The sequence below is a fragment of the Tachypleus tridentatus genome, chromosome 8 (genome assembly GCF_004210375.1).
Source record: "Tachypleus tridentatus isolate NWPU-2018 chromosome 8, ASM421037v1, whole genome shotgun sequence".
In the NCBI taxonomy this organism is placed as follows: domain Eukaryota; kingdom Metazoa; phylum Arthropoda; class Merostomata; order Xiphosura; family Limulidae; genus Tachypleus; species Tachypleus tridentatus.
The window spans coordinates 75,192,370-75,215,564 of record NC_134832.1 but is presented as its reverse complement, the minus strand read 5'-3'; the positions used below and the strand labels follow the sequence as shown (position 1 = coordinate 75,215,564).

At 34.9% G+C, this 23,195-nt stretch overlaps 1 pseudogene across 3 annotated transcripts in view; it reads left to right on the top strand.

Moving 5' to 3' along the window:
• LOC143222693 (serine/threonine-protein kinase meng-po pseudogene) overlaps window positions 1-23,195 on the top strand; it is a 49,500-nt pseudogene that overhangs the window by 11,512 nt on the left and 14,793 nt on the right. For all 3 annotated transcript variants that reach the window (XR_013012417.1, XR_013012419.1, XR_013012418.1), the window contains one exon: window positions 10,215-10,271. The product of XR_013012417.1 is annotated as a serine/threonine-protein kinase meng-po pseudogene, transcript variant X1 (transcript). The remainder of the gene's footprint in view (window positions 1-10,214; window positions 10,272-23,195) is intronic.

Sequence of the window (23,195 nt, the reverse complement as noted above, 5' to 3'; positions counted from 1 at the left end):
CGAATTCATTTCGTGAATGATTTTAATCTTGATTGACTCTTAAAGGAATTTACTGACTTTTAACTGGCTCGACTGCATTTTTTTGTCTTTTTGTTGATAAATCTTGATTTCGCAAAATTTATTTACTTCAATAAGCTACGAAATGTGGGGTTAGAGTATACTATGGGGCGGGAATGGTAGTTTTTGCCAGGCTATACGCTAGTTTTAAATAAAACACTGAATGACACACTACCAGAAACATTTATTTATAACTCGTAAGACAATCAAGTACAAAAATTAAAGTCTACGCTTATCTTGGAATAAAATGGAAAAGCATTTGAATTAGATTTAAAACCAAAACTATCACATAGAACTTGAAGTTACCTTTTGTTTATTAATAAGTAACAGGCTTGACGCCCAAATTGTATTAAATTCGTATTTCGTTCTTCATTTTTTTTTCTTCATGTGTTTCTACTACTTTTCTATCTGCATACCGATATGTATTTCCTAAATGTGCAGTTATGCTATATATGAAAATAAATTACAGAAACACTATATACATTACAAATTGTTATTTTGTCTTTTGTTGTATGGCCCCTGGAACCTTAATAAATCATGGCTTCGTGATATCTCTTGATCTATAAACTTTTAACCGGGCTGCTTTCGGGATCACGGGGGCCTGACATGGCCTAGCGCATTAAGGCGTGCGCTTCGTAATCTGAGGGTCGCAGGTTCGCGCCCTAGTCGCGCCAAACATGCTCGCCCTCCCAGCCGTGGGGGCGTTATAATGCGACGGTCAATCCCACTATTCGTTGGTAAAAGAGTAGCCCAAGAGTTGGCGGTGGGTGGTGATGACTAGCTGCCTTCTCTCTAGTCTTACACTGCTAAATTAGGGACGGCTATCACAGATAGCCCTCGAATAGCTTTGTGCGAAATTCCAAAACAATTCGGGATCATGACATTTTAATTTAATTTTAATTATTCTTGTCAATGTTCGTGTGATGTCACAGTATGTTGAAGAGTAACATCTTCTAAAATTTATATTTACATTTATTAAGTGATCTTACGTATAATAATTTATCTCGAACGAATCTCTGATTTATTATGTTACGTACGTTACATATGTCGATTTCAAATAAACGAAAATTAGAATTTAAATTCAGAAGTTAACTTATAACTTAATGTCAATATGTATCAAATCTATTATTTTTGCCAACAAGATTAACACACAGAATTTTCTTTTTCAACACAAATACATTTTAATAAACAGACAACAACGGAATTTATAACGACGATTATTACAAATAATGATTCATCTAGAAAAGTCTTACAAACTTACAAACTGTACTGAGTTTTCTATCTGGACAAGAAATTACTATTTAATCGACGGTTCACGAGGAGCAAATTCTATATTGGTATTGTTATGCATCGCTCAATGACTAGTTTCACGCCGTTTACAAGCAGACTTTCTTTACGAAAATATATATTGCTGGCCAAAATCTCAAGGCCAATGAACATAAAGAAAAAAATATGCATTTTGTGTTGTTAGACTCAACCACGTATTTGAGTAGAGCATCGGAAGATGAAAACATGAAAAGGGAAAATAAAAAAAAACCTTTTAGCATTTAATAGGGAAAATGTGAACAGTATAAAATTACCCTAAAAACTAGCTGGTCAAAAGTTTAAGACCATGCCAAAAAGAAAGTTTTAAACACGGTAGAAAATGCCCAACAAGAGGTCTCAGTAGTGAGTTACAGCAGGCTGGCTGGAATGTTATTCCAAGTGGTGAAGATGGCTTCACGAAGGTCATGCACTGTTTGAAATTGACGTCCATTTCTATAGACTTCCCTTGCCATCCACCCCAAACATTTTCAATGGGGTTCAGTTTGGGCGAACACGCTGGATGGTCCAAAAGAATCACGTTATTCGCCATGAAAAAGTCCTTTGTCCTGCGGGCATTGTGGATTGCAGCGTTGTCCTGCTGAAAGATCCAGTCATTTACACACAAGCGAAGGCCTTCAGTCAATAAGGATGCTCTCTCCAACAGGCCAGTGTAGCCAGCTACTGTTTGACGCCCCTGTATAACCTGAAGCTCAATTGTTCCATGGAAGGAGAAAGCATTCCAGATCATGATGGAACCTCCTCCACTGTGTCATGTAGAAAATGTTTCCGGTGTGATATCCTTATCATGCCAGTTACGTTGGAAGCCATCGGGACCATCCAGGTTAAATTTTTTCTCATCAGAGAACAAAATATTCTTCTACTTTTCTACGTCCCATGTTTGGTGCCTCTCAGCAAAGTTTAACCGAGCTGTTTCGTAATGTGGAAGGAGAAGTGGCCTTTGAAGACGTTTACGGTTTTTAAAGCCTTTCTCCCGTAGATGCCGTCTTATGTTTTTGAGCTGCATTCTGCGTCCGTAAGGGCTTTAATCTGGTTCGACGTTCGGCTAGTGTCTTACCGGACAACCCGTCGAATCCTCCTGCTCAACGCCGGCGAAATTTACTTGGGCCGACCAGTTGAAATTCTCGTTTCGTGTCCCTCACGGTATTTTAAGAAATTTGCAACACCAGTTTTACTACGCCCAATCTCACCAGCGATGGCATGTTGAAAGAGACCTTTCTTTTGCAGCTCGACAATTCTACCACGTTCAAACTCTGTCAACCTTTTAGCGTTTGCCATGTTTTTACCCAATGTAACACAAGAGATGTCAGTTGGAGATGTTAACAACGCTAATGCTTGAACACAAATGACTAAATTTCGTTACGTGTTTACCGATTAACGCTTCGTTTCAGTATGGTCTTAACATTTTGACCAGCTAGTATTTATGCTAATTTCATAGTGTTCACATTTTCCCTATTAAATGCTAAAAAAGGTTTTTTTAATTTCCCTTTTCCTATTTTCATCTTTCGAAGCTCTACTCAAATAAGTGGTTGAGTCTAACAACACAAAATGCATATTTTTTCTTTATGTTCATTAGCCTTAAGATTTTACCAGCAGTGTATACACATTGAAAATAGTAAATTAAATTTAATACATTGTCAAATAACTATAAAACTTCAATAATCGTAAGATTATATTACACAATCAGTATAAATAAACCTTGGGTTAATAAAATTACATAACATATGAAAATGTTTAAAAATGTTTTCTTTTTGGCTCAGTCAAAAATCACACGACTGGGGTGTTTTTCGAAAGCTGGTATAGGTTTTAAAGGAATTTTCTGATTACGTTTTTCCATTCAACTGACAGGTATGACAAGTTTTACAACACTGAGAAATATCTTGCCTAATTTTTGCCCAAAAGAAATGTTTCACTAGTTATATAGATTCTTTAAAAAATGAAAGAAAACAGTTTGTGAAAACATTGTTAAGGTCAGTGATTAGAGAGATAAAATTCAATCAATCCATTAAAGTGTCAGTGTTTTAAAATTATGACATTCCTTTTAGTAATTAAAGCTACTGTTAGAGGTCTTCAGTTAAACAAAAACTTAAACTCATTTTGGTTTATTGAAACTGAAATTGTGAACATATTCTTTTAATATGTTACGTATCATTAAGAACATAAATACTTTTAATATTCACAGATATATATGTGTATGTGCAGATGGTTTACCACCAGGAGACGCTAGTAATAGAGTTCGTTTAAAATCTCAACACTCTTATAGTGATCTTAAGCTATGTCTAATAAAAATTCGCTATATGTTATTCACTATATAAATTACCCAGTACCGTGTATATTAGTTACACGAATTTAAACAATAAACGACAACATAATATTAACATAAGGGCTACGCAATAACTTTTGACACTTTAGTCCAACACGGTCTTTTGGAAATATATCTGCCCTTACAACTTAGACAAGTCCTAATTCTGAGATTCTGTGACAGAATCACTTGATTAGAAACCAGTTAATTTTCAAGTGGCCGTTCGGTATTTTAACGGTACAGTTTTCGACAGTTATTCGTTTTCATCTAATTGTCGGCCTTATGTATCACTTTGGCTGATTTCCAGTTCGTGCGGTTGTCAAAATCTCTTTTATGGAGAAGTATTGAATTATACGCATTTCCACTTCTAATGTCCACTTTCTAGTTTGTTTGTTTGTTTTGGAATTTCGCACAAAGCTACTCGAGGGCTATCTGTGCTAGCCGTCCCTAATTTAGCAGTGTAAGACTAGAGGGAAGGCAGCTAGTCATCACCACCCACCGCCAACTCTTGGGCTACTCTTTTACCAACGAATAGTGGGATTGAACGTCACATTATACGCCCCCACGGCTGGGAGGGCGAGCATGTTTTAGCGCGACGCGGGCACGAACCCGCGACCCTCGGATTACGAGTCGCACGCCTTATGCGCTTGGCCATGCCAGGCCCTCCACTTTCTATTACTCTTGTGCTTACCTTCTTCATGTTACAGAAACCCAAGTTTATTAATGTGATTAGTGTGGTTTTGTTTGAAGTGAGTTTTTTTTAATAGTATTGGAGTAGTTATACATTATAAGAAAATTGTTTTATTTTAGCATTTTGTCAATGGGTTTATATTTTACATCGTTCTTCAAACAGTGTTATTTCTTCATATGATCAGTATTTTGTTGAAACGATAAGAGCCTTCCAACCTGGACGCTTTCCAAAAGTGGACATTTTTTCTTCAGGGGTGAACTGGGAATGGTGATGTAAATGAATGAATGATATATAAAGAGAGTCGAACGACATCATGAAGCTCAACTGTACTGTAATATACTATTGTTAAGTGTGCCTTATTTTCGGAAGCGAAAACGTTATCTAAAAAGGTTGTTAAAGATTTTTTGCTTTACAAATTGGCAAGAAAAACTATAGTTAAGTGTTGTTAAAGTCAAATCAATGCGGCACGTGAAGACTGACTCAAAAAGAAATGTTAAATAGATCAATTTATAAATACAGATATGAAAATCTACCACTAATAAATAGTAAGGATTGGAAAAATGAGGGGTAAACATTGAGATTTCACACTATATGAAAATAATAAATAAATAAAAATTATTTTTGTGACCGAGAACAAAACAGTGATGGGAAATCATTGACTCTAGAAACTAGATTTATTCCCCTAGGTTTGAACAATGTTTATATTAGAAATTCAATAAACTTCTTTTACTTCTCTATTGAGCTTTAGTTTTAAAGTTGGTTTCAGTTCCGATAAGAGTAAGATCACTAATGGAATGACCGGGTTGGTTGAAGTGTTGAGCAACAGAGGGATATTTTCGGTGTTAATAGAAAACTTGTGGTTGTTGAAATGTTCTCTCAAAGTCGTATTGGTAATTGCATTTTTTTTAGAAACTGTATAAGGTAAATTATATTTGATGTTGTGCAAGTGATTTCTTCTAGAAATTTTAAAGTTTCTCTCGTTGTGCTTGACCCCAAAATGTTAGTGGTTTTATGAATTTGCAGGTTTGACAACAAGCATTATTATATGGATGACAATCATTCTTCAATGAAATGTAATTCATTTTTGCGTAAAACTGTATTTTTATAATAAATGGAGGTTACAATAGATGTATCAGAATACTTTGGTGGCACGAAAAAAGTGAACATAACTTAAAAAGTTTGTTGGCTTTCATTAAATTGACAGAACAGGTTTTGTATCTGTTCTTCCTAAACAAGGATCTAAAAGAAGGAAGCGAGTTGTTCTTTGCCCATTTATTGTTAGATTTTATGTTGTTATGAAAAAGAAGATTAAAGTTATTGAAAATGCTTTGAAAATCACTTCCGTGATTTACATCTATAAATGTAACCATGGAGTTTCGTTTTCTTCGTGTTTGTCGATGGAAGTAATACTCAAACGTTACCTCTTATTGGATATAATGAATTTTTTATTGCCATTCATTTCGTATTTGTGTTTGAAATATTATCCTTAAGAGGTAAGGGGGATGAAAATATTATCCAGAACCGGAATTCCCAGTATTATTCCCGGTAATTTTCGATTAAAATATTCTATAGTAGAACTCCTGCCACATTAGTAAATAATTCATCAACATCAAAATTGACCACTTTTTGTCCAGTCATGTCAGCATTGTGTAAATAGTGAATCAATGTTGAAATTGACCACTTTATCCTCACTTATCTTGATATTTTGTATTTTATTGGCAAAATCATGTTGTCTTTTATATATTAGGAGAGTATTCCTAGAACTGGCTCTAAATGTTCTACTAAACATTTAGATAGTTAATACCATGAACCACAATAGTGGTTCATAACAGGGCTCACCAAGAATTGCACAAAACCATTATAGAACGTTCGGACAAAAGCACTTTAAACAATAAAGATTCAATTCTTACGACAATTTAAAACCTTTACATAGAAACATGCACAAAAACTCACGCATGTTTGACTTAAAACGAAAAACATCCACATAAAACGGCCTCTTTTTAATTATTGTTCTTCTTATTGTCATTATTTTCTTGCCAGCCTGTAACAAAAACAACTTGGTACATTGTACCTAAACCTTTTGTAGAATACTAAATATGGTACTGCGAAGGTCGTAAAATTATTATTTTATATAAACTAAAAAATAACCATAATTTTTGTGTAAACGATGTTATCATTACATCCTGAAGTTAACGTTTTTGAAGTGAAGGAGTAAAGAAAATCAATACACATAACATCAAAGTTAATAACCTACATTAATCAAATAAATACTTTAAATATACGAAGGTTTATTTAAAGCAATGTTTTAGAAGAATGTGTTTTATTACAAAAGGCTGCTTTTTTTACTGGCAAACTCGTAAACTGCTTAATGAAGTTTGTGTCTTAATCCAGACTTATATTTACCCATTGCTATGCATTATATAGAGAAAATTTAGCTATACAGAAACGATAAATGATCACTATATTCTGAAACAAATCTCCGTAACAATATCTACTTTCAGTTTAACATTTTACATTTCGAGCTAATATGATCAACTAGCCAATAGCTACAGTAAATCATCATCAAACGTACCAGTTAACTTCAACCTTTGTTTATTATCATTATAATGAATCAAGTTGGTTTCCATAGTTCAACATAAAAATGGTAGCAAATAAGATAAATAAAAAAGTGCGACTTTAAAAATCTGGAAATAGAGATCGTGAAAAGTAAAGAAACAACACGGGAGATACAGTAGACATTACTTACTTAAACTAAAAATCTCTATATTTTGACTCTACCAAATGTAATTCTAGATAATAACCTGGAGTCAAAATAGGGATTTGTAATTTGAGTCTATTATTTCTCCAGTCTTGTTTTCTAACCTGTTAACGATCTCTATTTGCAAGTTATATATAGATCCCATTTTGGAAATTAAAGCACTGAGAGGAGACTTTCATGTGAGGTCTGGATAAACTGTCCGTGTGTGGTAGGGAAGAGTTGATACGTTTAAAGTTCTTTAAAAGTTTTAAATAATCTTCAAGAATTATAAGAAGCCCATTAAACTCAGATAGTGGGTTGAACTTAATTGTTTATAGGTATTCCGAGTTTTATTTATTTTGTCCTATTTTGTAAAAATAATATCCGAGTTCATTTTCAAATTTATTGGAGTTTCAGTGAAGCAGTGAGGAACACTTTAGTATTTTTGTTGTTACTAGCATAAAGCACCCTCATTTTACTGTAAGGGCTGAAAGGCTCCCTATTGATTCACAGAGGCTCCAAAGTACCGATCAGGCTCCTAGGTCATTTCCATTATTTCTTCAACTACCCGAAACAAAAGCCTCGTTAGGACGCTTTACCGTGGTACTAAGTACGTGTACGGCCTGGCATGGCCAAGCGCGTAAGGCGTGCGACTCGTAATCCGCCAAACATGCTCGCCCTCCCAGCCGTGGGGGCGTTATAATGTGACGGTCAATCCCACTATTCGTTGGTAAAAGAGTAGCCCAAGAGTTGGCGGCGGGTGGTGATGACTAGCTGCCTTCCCTCTTGTCTTACATTACTAAATTAAAGACGGCTCGGTGCAGTGGGCTAACAACCTACTCACTTAAATACCTGTTGAAGAATCCGCAAGCGATTGCGGCCCTATGTTCCTTGATGGAATCTAATGGTGATAACTAACTAACTAACTGACTAAGTACGTGTACAGTTTGGTTTGCTTGTTTGTAAATGGCAGTATGAACACAGTTTCAAAAATGTCGTCTCCAGGACTTTGAGGAGAGATAAAAGAAAATCTGATACCAGATTCGAGTTTAGTTACCCGTTTTGTGTCTGGATAGCCTTCTGAATGTGTCTTATCACCCCTTGGAAACTATAAATAAGTAAGGGTAAATGGATAACCTCTATAGTTAATTATCCCTTAACTACTCCTAGGCCACGTGCCGAGTTTGATTCTGCTAGCTTCGTAAATGTGAGAGAAGTTCGCACACAAACAAATTCACAAACATTCAAAGCTACTCAAGGGCTATCTGCGCTAGTCGTCCCTAATTTAGCAGTGTAAGACTAGAGGGAAGGCAGCTTGTCATCACCACCCACCGCTAACTCTTGGGCTACTCTTTTACCAACGAATAGTGGGATTGACCGACACATTATAACGCCCCCACGGTTGAAAGGGCAAGCATGTTTGGTGCAACAGGATTCGAACCCACGACCCTCAGATTATGAGTCGAACGTCTTAACCCAACTGACCATGCTGGGCTTTAAAGGGAAAGCAGCTAGTCATCATCCCCCAGCGCCAAGTTTTGACCTACTCTTTTACCAACGAATTATGGTATTGACCGTAACTTTTTAATGCACCACAGCTGATAGGGCAAGCATGATTTGGCGTGATGCAATTCAAACCCGCGACCCTCAGATCATAAATTGAGCATCCTAATAACTTGACCATGCCGGGTCCGGGATTAGGTTTAATTAACATTTGTAAATATTTTAAAATTTTTATAGAAATTGTATAAAAATTAGGGAACGAACCTAGTGACAATATGTTCTGGAGAGTGTGTAACTAGATCAACTAGAGTGATTTTAACAACGTGAACTCTTTTCGTGACAGTTTGGTTTGTGTTGAATTTCGCGCAAAGCTACACGAGGGCTATCTGTCTCTAATTTAGCAGTGTAAGACTAAAGGGAAAGCAGCTACTCATCACCTTCCACCGCCAACTCTTGGGCTATTTTTTTACTAATGAATAGTTGGATTAACCATCACTTTATAACGCCTCTACGGCTGAAAGGGCGAGCATGTTTGGTATGAAAGGGATTCGAACCCTCGCCCCTCGGATTACGAGTCGAGTGCTTTAACCACATGGTCATGCCGGGTCTCCATGACAGACAGGTTACACTTTAAGTCACATTAACTACATGAGTTATGAATACAAAAATTTGCATTTCTAAGAATGGAGGTGCAGAGGACCAATTCATGCTCCTTAAAACTAATTTAAAACCTACTATGTTATCCCTAGTTTTAACAGATATAATCCTTAAAGTATTTGATGATCAGGCTAATGACTGGCAATAAATCCTTAAAACAATGACCGCCTTAGAAATGTCACAGACAGCTACTAAAAGTAATAGCATTTACTATGGAGTTCAAGATACCGCAGAACGTTTTCCTAGCTACTAGAGTTTTTATTTGTGATATTATATATTCACACACACAATAATGTTAAGATTTTACGATTTGTTAACTTGTAAGCTTATTATTACTGACACATTATACGTTTTATATCTCAGTAATACAGTCGTTACCATCCAAAGTGCGTCTATTAGCTATTTTACAACACTTTATTAAAGCTTCACGAGAGGACATTTTCACGAGACTAACGTTATTTTAAAGAGCGACTAATCACACATGAAAGTTACCAGTGCAGAAAGTCACGTTCACAATCTTTTAATATATTCTGATTTTTTTATTTATTTTGATAGGTGAAAACTAAGGTTTTAAATTTTTCAAATCCATCTGGATTTCAAATATTTAATACAGTTGAAACGTAATAAAATGAGAGGGCGTATTTTTGTATTTCTCTTTTTCATGATTTTTCGTTGCATTATAAATATGTCAGTAGTAGGATTTTAGTTATAAATAGTCCACATACAGTAGCTAGTAATACTTAGTCAAGACTTTTGCTGAAAGCTAAAAATATAATATAAGAAGTAATTACCTGTCGATTTAATTTAATAGAAATAAATTATCAACATGGTTAAGATACTTTGAAGATTTATTAAGTGTTTTGTTTTCGAGAAATAGAAATAATAGTCTAGAACACTTAAATAATAGTTATGAATGATAAAGAAAATGTTTATTTCAATTTCAGGACCAAAAATATATCAAAGTTGAAGCAGGCTTCATGTGCTACATAGGAGGAAACAACGTAAGTTAATCAATACATTCTATGAGCCTGTACAACGGATGCTCATTATAGTGACATATTGTGTAATTTTGTTAGCATTATTCTACGAGGTTTAAAAATTTCAGACTTTAAATTTTGTTACACAGTCAGGATTGTATGTATACAATGTTTTAAAGGTAGCGTTTTTTTGTGTTTCATTTTCATTTCTTTTGTTCAAACTATCAGAAGATATAAAAATATTTAACTTTTCAAGTAGAAACATTTTTGATCTTATTTGCCGAGGTCTCGATGAGGCTATTGTTATCCAATAAAATAATAATAATCCACAAAAAAATGCTAAAACAGTTAAACATTAAAGTGAAAACTAAAATATCCTGTTTATTGTTTCCACCAGAAACGCGAGTCGCTCTAGGCATGTTTCATTTGAAATTAAAATATAGCTTGAAAATTATATATATATTGTGTATATAACGCCAGAAAGAAGTATTTAATAATATTTTTATCTGCTAAACGCAACCAGATTTGCCATCATAGGGGGAGAATATTGTTTGTTTGTTTTTAATTTCGCGCAAAACTACTCGAGTGCTATTTGTGCTAGCCGTCTCTAATTTAGCAGTGTAAGACTAGAGAGTTTGTTTTAGATTGTTTTGGAATTTCGCACAAAGCTACTCGAGGGCTATCTGTGCTAGCCGTCCCTAATTTAGCAGTGTAAGACTAGAGGGAAGGCAGCTAGTCATCACCACCCACCGCCAACTCTTGGGCTACTCTTTTACCAACGAATAGTAGGATTGACCGTCACATTATAACGCCCCCACGGCTGGAAGGGCGATCATGTTTGGCGCGACTCGGACGCGAACCCGCGACCCTCAGATTACGAAGCGCACGCCTTAACGCGTTAGGCCATGCCGGGCCCCAAGACTAGAGGGAAAGCAACTAGTCATCATCACCCGCCACCAGCTTTTGGGTTACTCTTTTACCAACGAATAGTGGGATTGACCGCCAAATCATAACGTCCCCACGGCTGAAAGGGCGAGTATGTTTGATGCGACAGGGATTTGAACCCGCGACCCTCAGATTACGAGTCGAACGCCTTAACCTCCCTGGCTATGCCAGGCCTGCAGGGTAGAAGAGCTTTGTTCTAACATGGCGTAAGACTGCTTTTGATCTGAATCATTTTTGCTCAAACCTAGGTTCCAATAAGTGTGTGGTGCAGTTTTTCTCCAATGTTCTTCCGAAACACTTGGTCTTTCACATGTTATCAAATATATTCTATAGGGCTATAACTATGAAATTTTGTGGTAAATACATACTATACTCATGGTGTTTAAAAATATTAAAGTAATGATAAAGCTTGCTCTGAATTTCATACTTTCAACTAATTAAGGGACAATGTTCATTTGTAATAGCACACATTTACCACGAGCTTTCATTTTCGGCACCAAACAAATATGCCATAGAAGAATATAGCATGTTGTATCTACCTGCACGACTTCTGACTCTTAACTTTTCTATATAAAAATACGTGCCATATGTGTTATTTAAATGTATAACTGCTGAATCATAGCTTGGCTATATAGAAATACGTGTCATATGTTTTAGTTAAATCTATAACTGTTAACTCATAACTTATTCATCGTGAAATACATGTCATATACGATATCCATATGAGTTCTGACTTATTCAGCTCAGCACGTGTTCTATATTTTGTAGCTACCTGAACAACTACTGATTCTTAAGTTATCCATGAGAAAATATATGTCACATGGTATAGCTACCCTCACAACTGCTGACTTATGTTATTCTTGAAAGAATGTACGTCATATGTTGCTGCTACCAGTATGAATGATAGTCCATGAATTATTCCATGACTGAATGTAATCTACTATATGTTGTTCCTACCTGCTGGACTGCTGACACATGATTTTTCTGTGGAAGAACACAATCCGACATACTAGTAAAACTTTTGGTTTGTAACTTGTGTGTGGTGTAACCACCAGCAAGGCTTGTAGGTTGTCCTCTACCATACGCTTTTACAAAAACGTGTCGTAACTGTTAATATAACAAGCATTTCTTCCTGTAATCGTTTTTTGTGATACACTATGATGAGAAAACGGCTATTTGCTGACTGGCCTTTAATTTATTGACTTCTTTTATTTTGATATCGTCGTCCTCACCTATGCTTGAGGTAAACTGATGTTCAGAACTTTAAATCCTTTATATCTAATAATTTGGTCTTGTCAGCTAGGCTTATATCATTCTCAAAATCAGAAAATGTAATACAACACGCATATAAAAGCTGCTACCTCAATGTACAATTTGTGGTTTTACAACTACCTTTAAAGCACTTTCGCATATGATTTATCATATAAATTAATATATTGAGCTATTAAGAGACTGCTCTATAATAAATATGAATATACAAGAATATATTGAAATGTGATGTTTTCCTTGGATACCATAATTTTCTATAAGTCACACCAGAGTGACAGGTAAACATTGACATAATTGTAATAGAATAATCTGTGTTCTAATTCAGCAACAACTATGTAACTCTAACTGTTGCCTGTTAAAGGTGAAACTAAACTGCAAACGCTGTAGAATACATATTGAATGCTGTCGGCCGCTCAGTGTAATGATCAAAGCGTATTGGTCGCACGTATACAACGAATATGATATTATGTAATCGTAAAAATGCCCCTGTTTACTGGCCCGGACTATGAACCCCAAGGATTGTGGTTATGTCCTGTTGTCACAAGAACAAAAAATGTTTTTTACACTTTGGAGCAGCGTGTACGTTATATGAGTGGCGACCAACACCCACTATTCCATCAAATAAGATCAACATAAGAGTTGGCGGTGACTGCTTTTAAATTGTTAGTTAAGATCAAAACTAGGGATGAATACGCGCAGATAGTATTCGTGTAGCCTCGTGCGAACTTTCTAAAACCGACAAATTCATTGTAGCAGTTGTACCACAAATGACCCAATTACACAAATCGGATGTGTTTTTGAAACATTTTGTGCTTGGTAAATGGTTTTAATTCACTTCACCAAAAAAAAAAAAAATGCAAGTTTTGATCATTCTCGTCCATCACATCTCGTCGTATACACAAAACGCATGCAGCAATTAAACAACATTTCGTCCTGGTGTCTAAACAGAATTAATCAATGATTCAATATTTGCACGTGTGTTCTAAACTCAACCTTCGTATTCACACTTAGGTTATTAGATATTTATTAAAATTTCATATAGGACGCAATATGTACTATGTTAGAGTGTCGATATCTTTAAATCTTTATGTACTTGTTTGTTCCAAGACACGAGCGTAACAACACCTCGACTTCAACAACGTGCAGTTATTAATGCTTTGTGCTTTCTTGTACTTTTTACCCAGAAGATTTTGTAGATTTGAAAACTCTAGTCTCGGAACAAATATAATTTATTTAGTTTTCGGTGTCTTAGTTCGTTGAAAGTTAATGTGAGTTTTAGTTTAATGTTTCACGTATCATTTAGAACAACCCTTATTTTACATTGCTAACATAGAAGTTTATTTATGCATGTAAAAAATAATAATTCATGGGACAATTTCATAATATTTAATTAATATCTTTCCAATAAAAAATATTATGTATCACAACAGTTTATATTAATGACGTTTGTGATATTGTTTTTTTTTCAACTATTGTGATATACAGTTTAATATAAACTAATAAATAAAACATTATTAAATTTTCCACGATGTTATGATAAAATAACATTTCAGACACTTTTTTTTACTTTAAACTTAAACTGAATGCTAATCAAAAGGACTGGACAATTCATGATGTTAGATTATCTGACTGTTGGTCTTAAAATCAAAGTTTGTGTCCCGTTGCCGAAAATTCGCGCTCTGCAAGTTTGAGGCTATAGATGCTTTATAAAAGTGACAGTCACACGCTGTGATTAAAGCAGAGTAGTGGCAGACGTTATTATGCCATTAACTATCTACCTTTCTTCTAGTCTGTTAACTTAAAACTAGGAATCACTGTCGCAGATGACAAACAAAGCCAATTCCAAGGCTCCAGTAAACGCGTTCATTTAGTATTAATTAAGTCGGAAGTACATATAATAATGGCACTTGAAAACCAAGTATGATAAAAAAGTTAGATAAATTACTATCAAAAAGCTTTGATAGTTCAGAGCGCTTTTGGAAAGTAATTGTCCTTTATTAGTGGGTAAAGAAAGCAGTCAAAGCAAATCATTATATTAAGAACTATTGTCACTCTAGGAATATACTTAATAATCTGTTTTCCTATTATGTTTAAAGGATAGTTATTTTTCACGCTGAGTTGTGTGATTTCCACATTAACGTCATTCTTTGCCTCCTGGATCATATTTTGACCAAGTATTTATGATGAAAACAAATTTTGAGGATAACTACATTCCATGTTTAAAACTTTTGCGGATTGTTTTGTGTTTGAATTTCACGCAAAGCTACACGATGGCTATCTGTGCTAGCCGTTCCTAATTTAGCAGTGTAAGACGAGAAGGAAGGCATCTAATCATCACCGCCGACCGCTGACTTTTGGGCAACTCTTTTACCAATGAATAGTGCGGTTAACAGTCACACTATAATGCACCCTACGGCTGAAAGGGTGAACATGTTTGGTGCGACAGGGATTTGAACCCACGACCCTTAGATTACGACTCGAGCGCCTAGACCTTCTGGCCATGCCGGGCCAACGTTTACAGACTCCATTTGTTAGGTTTGATTATTCAAATACACAATAACAGTTTGACCACGAGAGTAGGCATAACAGTAACTCCTAAGGTCATTGTGTCTGTCGTAGGATATCGTTGTAAAGGCTAATTCTCGTTGCTTTTTTTCAAAGAGATGCGAGCTACGAACCCTCGAATTCAAAGTCCGGCAAGCTGCCCTCCAGATCACACCCGATCGAGACTGCAGTATTTGTTTCTTATTTCTGTTATAAGTAAAAATATAAATAGAGATAGTCTGGCACTTTTTAACTGGTTTGTTTCTCTGAACTCAAAAGCTTTACTGCAGTTTCTAATACTGTGTATTAACAAAATAAGTCTCTCATTCAAAATATGTTATCAGTAACTTACAAGTAAATTAACAAAATATGTTAGTCGAATTAAACTAACTTTATTTTGTTTTTCTCTGCTTCAGTGTATCCCAATTTTCGTCATTCGCTTTACGATTTCAAAGTCATTCACACTAAATATAGCTATGTGATAAGTAAGTTATGACATATTTTCAATGTAAAGTGTTTTTATTATCGGTTAGAAACGGACTGGTGTTAATTTACCATACAAATGATTTGTTTTGTTATTAAAGTCTTATATGTGAAAACAGCTTTCACTCTTGAACTTTACACCAGACGTCTGGAGATTGGTCGGTCCTATAATAAGGAAAAAGGGGTGTCGTTTCTGTAACTGTGCCATTGGGAAAGACTAATATAATTTTTTGTACAAACCCAGTTTAGGTTTTTTTAGTCTTTTTATTTCACTGCTGCATGTCTTAACTTTTATACTGACGAAAAAAAACGTATTTTATTTTTAAATTATTCCAAAATTAAGGGATCAACTATTTATAGTTAAATTGTTCTACACATTTGAACAACATTGCTGGGATTACAGAATATTATAAATGCATATTTAAATAAGTGTCTTGACATTATATTGATAAATACAACCTATAAGAAAGTTTAAAATAATTCAAGATAGAGTTTTATTGAATCAATTTATTTGGCTTGGTAACGTCATTAACATAATTTCTGAATCTCGAGATAATTTGTTTGGGGATAGTTAGACAGATTGCGTTAAGTAAATGCAGCGTCATGTTTTTATGGCATTGTGTAAATGGTTAATGTTCATATATCCAGCGTCAAGATGAAATGAAAGAGGTGGTCTGTGGGAAACGGATTTGACGTTTTGAATGACTAATCCACAAAGTCTGTGGTCACTGGTTCAAGGTAGTCTATCACAATACTTGGATTATGGCCAGAGCCTTGGGTAGTTGAACCTGCGAAAGGTCATATAATGTGTCCAATATCACGTTAATATATTATTGAGTAGTAAATACTCTCCTCGGAAATACAATGGGATTGTGCTGTTACCAAAACTTTCATATTCAACACTATTATTCCTGAAGTATCGTTTATCTCTGACTACCCAGGCGATAGTATGTTGAATAGCGGAAAAAGAAATGAAACCTTAAATGGCTTATTGATAAAACAGGCGCATAACAATGATGCTGCCAAATAATAATAATAAGTCCAAGCAAATTATCCTGTCAAATGCAGGAATGAAACGTCTTTTTGACCTGGGAGTAAGGCCTCGTCAGCATTGGATTTAGCAGATATTGTGTGGTTGACATATTATAACATACTCTCCTTTGCGTTCACATACGGGTTCTTAGAATTAGGTCAAATTATTGAATTCTATTCCATATCATTTGGTCAGTGATAATCATCACAGATTATTGTTTGTAACTCCGTACTGAATTCACAATCAATGGAAAGTTTAAGGTCATGTTGCCCAAGTAGTGGTCAGTAGCCAACAGTACAACTACTACTTCATTATCTCTCGTAGCTCTAGGAATTCAAAAGATTAGTTAAGTCCGGTTAAGATAGCGAATATGTATTGCCTTTTTATCTAAAAACATATTTTGCCCACAGACACAGAAAGCTCTGCCGTTGCCTGCATGCGCTAAGCTGGTATTGGAAAAGGTTGGTCGACGAAAAAGAAATTTTATCAACGAGGTAAAAATAAAGTCTAGATATTTTGGGTATTATTAGTTCAAGAGGAAAATCGAACTGGCAGTTTTTATTATTGCATTCATTAACATCGTTGTTTGTTTTTCATAACATTAAAGGTCCCCGTCACATCAAACATGCTCGCCCTTTCAACCGTGGGGGCGTTATAATGTGACGATCAATTCCACTATTCGATGGTAAAAGAGTAGTCCAAGAGTTGGCAGTGGGTGGTGATGACTAGCTACCTTCCCTCTAGTCTTACACTGCTAAATTAGGGACGGCTAGCGCGAATTTCAAAATCAAACAAGCAAACATAACATTAAAGAACGTTTAAGGACTGGACATTTTATTTCTTGGCAGTACAATGTTTTTACGACGTTTCTCGCATTTTTTCTAAAGATTACATACATTGTGTTATGAAGTGTTAGCAGATAGGAGACTCAACCAGTACCTGTTATAACACAACGTGTTTGTCAGTTTTACGAGTACTATATGTATATCGAGTCTAGAGAGAAACTTTAAGAAATGGAACTAAAATATTTTATTTTCTAGTTTATAATCAAGTTGCTTTAGAGAAGTTCTGTATTCTGTAGCTATCTTATTTCTTAGGAAATTAATAAGTAAGCTCATAAATATACCTTTTCACACCTTTGCAAAGAACTCTGTATCTACACGAAAAGCAATACCACATTACTTATGCATTGAAAAATAAGTGCTCTCTTTTATCAGGCCTGTGTGCTTCGTAACATTTCATATAATTTTGTTCGATATAAGCCTTAGCCTTTAACAGGAACTTTATTATATAAATAAAAGAAAGATTCAATTATAACAGAGTGACTTACTAGGAAGTCATAGTGAGAGCGCTCGACTCGCAGGTAAATTCCTTCACAGAACATGTTCGTTCCTTCAGTGATGGGGGCTTCATTACTTGACTGTTTGTTTGTTTTGGAATTTCGCACAAAGATACTCGAGGGCTATCTGTGCTAGCCGTCCCTAATTTAGCAGTGTAAGACTAGAAAGAAGGCAGCTAGTCATCACCACCCACCGCCAACTCTTGGGCTACTCTTTTACCAACAAATAGTGGGATTAACCATCACAATATAACGCCCCCACGGCTAGGAGGGGAGCATGTTTGGCGCGAACCCGCGACCCTCGGATTACGAGTCGCACGCCTTACGCGCTAGGCCATGCCAGGCCCACATTACTTGACAGTTAATCCAAGTATTTCTTGTTAAAGTATAGTCCAAGAGTTGACGGTGGGAGTGTTGATTAATTGCCTTTCATTTAGTTTAACACTCCAAAATTAGGGACGCCTAGCGCAGGTATTCTAGCGCAGTAACTTTACACGAAATTCAACAAAAAACAAATGAAGCTGATTCGAAATGTCAGTCTAGTGTTAAATACGCAGAACTTTGATTTGTACGCCATTTATCAATGTCAGGTCGCTCTTTAATGAAACAAAAACATTGGATATATTAAAGAAACCTTGTACATTGAACAGTCTTGCAAGTGTTATACATGAAAACTACATGTAGACAGCTTCACAAAAATAATTACGAGGAAACAGTCTATTAGGAACCAAATCTGCATAAACTATTTAAAATATTTGTGGTGTAAATGACAAAAGGAATATTTTTGAAAGTAAAAAATAAATTATGTTTCCGCGCTATGCCACACAACGGGATACCTCCATTATGTTCACTAAGGAGAATCGAACCCTTGATTTCAGTGTTGTGAGTCTATAAATTTGCCATTAACTTACCTGGAACTGAAAGAAAAGTAAATACGTTTACATTTTTAGCTGTGTTTTAAGCCTTCGACAATTTTTATTCTTTTTGGTTGGTTAAATTAAACACTGTTATCAACCATTTTTCATATAATCATAATACAATCTATTCTCAGATTTTATGGTTTAGTAACAATTAGTTATTTCCATTTGAATTTATTATGTTTCTCTGTGTAATCACTCATGCAAAAGTAAAACAATTTTGTACTCCTAACCAAAAACAAATTACATTACACAAATAACTGAGAATCTTAATTGCTATTAAAGAACATTCTCAAAGCACACAAGTTTTTATGGTAAAGAATGTTGTGTACTTGAAAATGATCGTACATGTTTTAACAATATTCTTCCTTACTGTAAAACTTGTAATAACATAATAGTTACTCAGTGAGAAAACGCAAAATGAAGCTATTAGTCTAAACCAGCTTGTTTCATGTTGTGCTAATGATTTTACACAAATACTTTAAATGTTGTTGTTCCGATGTCTCGGGAAACTTCTGTGCTTGTTAGCTGGTTGGTTGGTTTGGCGTTTTACGTCACAAAATAACTAGGCTATCTGTGCCTCTTGTTAGTATACATTTTCTTAAACTTTCAAGTCGTTATATTTACATGAAAAGAGATTACTATGCGCCTGCAAATATCATTACACCCACTTTCCTGTAAAGGAAGATTAAGGTATATACATGTAGAAGTCATTATCCTCTAAAAGAAAAGGGAATTTACGTATTAAATGTTTTAAAAGTTAATACTTATTGCTTTGAGTTTGTTTGTTTTAGAATTTCGCACAAAGCTACTCGAGGGCTATCTGTGCTAGCCGTCCCTAATTTAGCAGTGTAAGACTAGAGGGAAGGCAGCTAGTCATCACCACCCACCGCCAACTCTTGGGCTACTCTTTTACCAACGAATAGTGGGATTGACCGTCACTTTATACACCCCCACGGCTGGGAGGGCGAGCATGTTCAGCGCGAACCCGCGACCCTCGGATTACGAGTCGCACGCCTTACGCGCTTGGTCGTATTGCTTTGAGAGGTTGCTTGACTTGACAGTCAAATCGTACTTCTGACAGTTGGGAATATATTAAGCCTTTATAAAGTTATTTGTTTTTGTTTGTTTGTTTCTGAAGTACAGTCAAGAGACAAGAATAATGTTATACATATCTCATCCGGTGGGATGTGTTTTTCCACCCTGCGCAAACACTGATTCTGCCCGACGGAGAATTTTGTACTCGACCAGGAAGCAGCTGGTGACCAGAAATAATTTTCTGACATTCATTTTTCTCGCTCCTAAGAAATTGCCGCCCTGTGCAAATGCACGTGCTCGCCCCCAGTCGCGTCGGCCCTGATACGTATAAGCGAAAGACAGTCGAAAACCTCGAGAAAGCATTCTGAAAACATTGAGATTTTGTCATGAGTCCAAAAAAGTCTCAAATATCTCGTGACTCGTGACTTCAGCGAACATCTACCTGAAATCTATCCTGAAGAGAATAAATTATGAAGAGCCAACGAAAGAAGTTCTATAATTCAGTTTAGATCGGTAAACCAGATATGTAAACAGATATTTGACTGGTATGGGTAGAGAAAGCACTAGTAGAGAAGCTCCTCTACCCATACCTGCAATTTTTAAATATCTAATTTTCTCTAAAAATGTGTTTTCTCTTCATCACGGATAGATAATTTGTTTTGTATTAGCTATTCCACACAGGCCAGTTGTGTGCATTTGATCATTTCAAAATAAATTTATTATATTTTACTAGCAAATTTCAATAACCTGGATAAAATGTATATACGGATTATATCTAGATCAAACATTTTCAATACACTATTTAATCAAGTAACGATAAATAACGTTAATATTTCGGACGGTTAGGGTTTCTCTAGCTAGTGTTCCATTATATTCTTCAACACGACTTCATTAGTATAGTTAATTATTTTTATATCTGCTGACGCTATTAGTTGTTCTATTTACTGTCCTCGTAATTTTATTAATTATTAGTTTGATCATTTATTTTATTATTAGTTTTAATTTACTTAAATATACCATCGTTGTCATAGTTAATAACATATTCAATCCCGTAAGTCCAATTAATGATTAGTAACTGATTATATATACATTTTATAATCATTATTATTATATATAAAATAAAGTAATATCTGATCGCCATAACCTTACCGTAAGTACATTAATGTAAATGTACTTCATTTATTTTGGCTAGCTCTTAGGGTTTAACCTTAACTAATTATAGTTTTCGTCTACCTTCTGTTTAACTCGACGGCATGTGTGTGTGAATGTGCGTGTGTATGTAAGGGAGGTGGTTTTGGCGTCTGGTTACATATTTATATAGGCTACTCATTACTCTGTTAAATCTAACGATAGAAATGATGTTTTACGTTTACCGTTTGGATCTACCCGACTCTCTAACTGAACAGCAGTAACTAATTAAAGTTTAACATCAAAGATAAAATCGCAGCCTAGAAATCTAATATCATTAGTCACTCGAAGTTGTCTGAAATGATTATGTATAGATTTGCTAATGTTTATGTCATGCTTTTCTGGGGAATCACCGATAAAACATTAATACAATTCCTCGTATAGGAGCTACCCTATTCGTTGATAAAAGAGTAGCCCAAAAGTTGGCGGTGGGTGGTGATGACTAGCTGCTTTCCCTCTAGTCTTACATCGCTAAATTAGGGACGGTTATCACAGATATCTCTCATGTAGCTTTGCGCTATGTTGTCTTCTTCATTAACCAACCATTCTTTACCCCAGATTAACGCATATAGGAAATGACAGATATTTTAGTATCTGTTTATGGAAAATATATTTTTTTAGATAAGAAAGTAATTAAAATATTCATTAACTCAACCAGACAAAGTTTACAAATTTAACAAGTGCAATTTGAATATCTAAGGTTGTATTTCTCTTGTAACAAAATAGTTGTTTTGAGAGCCTCTCGTTATGGATGAAGTTTTCTCATACGTCCATATTACTGTCTCTCACTTATTTGTCAAATTGGTTTAACACATGTTTAAAATAGAAAGATCGTGTTTTTTGTGAATGTTTTCACACTTTGACTAAATGTAAACAAAGATCAAGAATCGAAGTCGGAAAGTCTTATAAGATATAAACAAGACTGGATGGAAATAAATAAACATTTAAAAAATAAATCAAACCCAAAATAAATATTTCCTTTAATCGTAGATTATAATCATCAGTGTAAAAAGGTTTAAGGAGTATGTGCCTCTCAGAAAATGTTTTTCTTCCTTTCGTTTCCCATGATATTTTGAAATCCAGTAACTAATAAGTAGAACAGTTGACTTGAACTGATTATCAAAATGGTTTTCCAGAATGCTCATCACACTGAGTATATCACTGAGTGATTCAACGAAACCTTATTCTTCACGTGGATTTAGTTACCATCCGTACCAGCAAATTGATCTTAGAAGATAGTAGACGTTTTAGGACAAAATACTTACGATCATTAAGCGTTAATTGCTTACTCACTGCAAATAATATTTAAAAAAAAACAAAAGTGAAAGTTCCGGTACCGGAGATTAAAAACTCTGCAACACATTCACCGTATAAAAGATTAAGCAACCGAACACAGTAAACAGGTAGAGATTTATTTTAAAAAAATTATGTTGTCCGTCCGATAGGTTCTTGGTTTTATGATTATTGTTTAAAGTTTCGAGCAATTTATATGCAGTTGATTATCGCACAGTAGGTAAGCAGTAAGTTTATAGACTTACAATGCCCAAGTCGTGGATTCTGTGTATCCAACTTATAGCCTAATTTGGCTTTGCTCTAAAACAAAACTGTAGTATTTGATCATATTCCGCGTTAGTTTTAATAAAAGCAAGGGCAAACGATTTTCTCTGACGGTGCTGTTTGTTTAGTATTAAGCGCAAAGCTATATCACGGGATATTAATACTGTGTTCTATTTTCGGAATCTGTTTTTGGTGGTTGGAAGGCTTAGTGCGTGACAGCAATTTTTAATATTTAAACTTAGATTGTGTATTCGAACAAGCGCAATTTTTTGACGGAAAGAGTCATCCCTAATATTTAAGAATATTATCATTTTTGTAATCACATTCTGTCGTGGTAACTATACAAGTTTAGCTATCCAAGCGTGCAAGGACTTTCAAATGTTATCATGTTTTATTTATTTCGTCTGTTTTTACAAATGGTTCCATTTTTTAACCTACATTTTCAAAGTGATATATAATAAATACGTTTCTAAAGTTGGTTCCTATATTGATTTTTATCTACAAAATAGTGATAAATGGAATAAGTAAAAAATTCCGAATACAGCAAATAGAAAGAAAATACAAGTATTATTTTATTTCATTTCTTGAATGCCGACCTTGTATTTGGTGATATATATATATATATAAGTTTTGCA